Consider the following 2,358-nt stretch of genomic DNA (forward strand, 5'->3'; position numbering starts at 1 on the left):
GAAGGGCAATTCAATTAGATCTGCTGAGAACTCATACCCCTGAATTGTAGCATCCTCACTTACGTAGTTTGTATGTTATATTGTTCCGATGACTAAGGTTGTCCGGGCAGATAGCCAGAGTACAGACAGTCAGAAATATCTGGAACAACACTTCGGTGATAGTGAATAGACATAAATTGATGAAATAAATAAAAAGAAAATATAAGAAAAATTAAGGAAAAATGAAAGAGAGGAAATGAAATTAGGTTAAATGAGCCAGCACTGTAGCGATGGGTGACCGCACCAAGAAGTTACGGCGAAGGCAACTGCCGATCCCAGAACCTCGAGGAACCCTCGGAAATAATTTTCGAGACATAATTAAAGACCTATTGAGGTGTAATTAACCTTGAAAATGTCAAGTAAAATTTTAAGAATTAGTATAAATAAATACAAAAAATCAAGAAACAGACAAAAATCAGTGTTACTGAAAAATCAGAAATATAATCTGAGAAGGGGCATTTTAGTCATTTGATACCTAGAGTTGACTTTTAACCTTAATGTTCATTAATAATAAGTGGTATTAAATTTTGAAAATACCATGAAAATAAGAAATTGGGTATATAATATAAATAGTAAAAGATTGGTGGCAAAATTGCAATTAAAGGGACTTGGATTAATTTAATCTTTTAATCACCATTAGTGCTCCACTAAGTGAGATTTAGTGGACCTATATAAAGCATTTTGGACAGAAATTCACTTCATCTTCAACCTCCCTTAACCTAGCTGAATTTATTCTCCATTGTTCCTCCATTATCGTACCTCAACCAAGCTCCATGCACTCCACTTCAAGCCAATTTCGACACTAATTCCTTCATTAATTCTTGTCTACACAACTTGGAGAAGATATTAGGAGTAAGAAAGGAGAGTTTTGGTGAAGATTTAGGAAAGCTCTCAAGAGGTAAGTGTCCAATCTTCCTACCTTTCTTTAGAAATCTTGATGTTTAGGTTAAGGAGAGTTGATTGGTGATGAAATTTGAAAGAATTGTTGAGTTATGGGACTGTCCATTTTCGGTAGCTATGGGAGGTGAGTTTGCTTGAGTTTTTCCTACATTTAATTGATGGGAATTAGGATTAATTTGGTTAAATTTATATATTAGCAACTTACTTCCAATATATGTATATTGAGCAATTGAATTCAGGGTTGGAAAGATTTTTTGAAAGCCTTGGCAAATTTCCATTTTCGGCAGCCTTGAAAGCCATGGAAGAGTGCTTGATTTCATGAATTCACTTGATGAATTATGGTGTTGATGGATCAAAGGCAGTGTATGTGAAGTAATAGTTGGGATTATATGTAATAATTAAGTGATTTCATGTGTATATGTTATGTTGAATTTAACTTTGTGAATTAGGATTGTATTGTAACACCCTAGGCAAATCGCACATCAACAAAATACGGGAGAGATACTGGGTTTATAAGTTGGTGGTTCGTAACCCCTAGTGACGCATTTTAAAACCGTGAGGGCTTCGGCCCAGAGCGGACAATATCACTAGTGGGCCGGGCCATTACATTTATGGTATCAGAGCCGCTCCGTGTGCAACCTTGAACGATGGTGGGGCAAACCTCAGTGAGGACGCTGAGTCCCATAAGGGGGGTGGATTGTAACACCCTAGGCAAATCCCACATTGATAAAACATGGGAGAGATGCTGGGTTTATAAGTTGGTGGTTCGTAACCCCTAGTGACGCGTTTTAAAACCGTGAGGACTTCGGCCTAGAGCGGACAATATCACTAGTGGGCCGGGCCATTACATTTGTAAAAAAATTTGGACCATTTCTCGATTTGTGCGTGTCATCCTTGCGCAGGGGCCATGCTAATCTTCTCTGTATCATTCCAATTTTATCGGATGTCCCCGAGGTGACAAATCCCACATCAACTAAATGTGACGCCCCTTACCCGTCTACTGTATAGCCGAGCAAGAATTGCCACATTCGGTGCCGGAGTACCCTATCTTGTTTTATCATATCTATTCTAAACTTTTAATGTCATTTAAAACATGTATTCAATGTGTAGAAATTTTTTTTTTTCTTCTTATTTCTGTGGAGACCCGGACAGAGCCTCCCCTGTTTTATTAGCATCTGTCGGGTTTCACTATCACCTGTTAACATATTCATAGTCATCTCACATATTTTCATATCATATTCTCTTTTATCATATCATTCACAACTATTTATGAGATCTCAAAATGAAGTATCATCTATTGCATTCATATAGAAATTCATAGATAATAAATTATAAGTTTTCATTTTCAGTCCAAAATGAAATACATCATAAACTAGTAATCACATCATGACTAAAAATAATGAACCAAAATACTCGTAA

The 2,358-nt window shown here is 36.6% G+C and overlaps 1 non-coding gene across 1 annotated transcript; it reads right to left on the reverse strand.

Moving 5' to 3' along the window:
- Positions 1–1,795: 1,795 nt before the first annotated feature.
- Positions 1,796–1,898, reverse strand: LOC131172432 (U6 spliceosomal RNA). Its single transcript, XR_009142909.1, has one exon. It is a non-coding gene; the product is annotated as a U6 spliceosomal RNA (small nuclear RNA).
- Between the last annotated feature and the right edge of the window lie 460 nt (positions 1,899–2,358).

Source organism: Hevea brasiliensis, chromosome 13 (genome assembly GCF_030052815.1).
Source record: "Hevea brasiliensis isolate MT/VB/25A 57/8 chromosome 13, ASM3005281v1, whole genome shotgun sequence".
Classification (NCBI taxonomy): domain Eukaryota; kingdom Viridiplantae; phylum Streptophyta; class Magnoliopsida; order Malpighiales; family Euphorbiaceae; genus Hevea; species Hevea brasiliensis.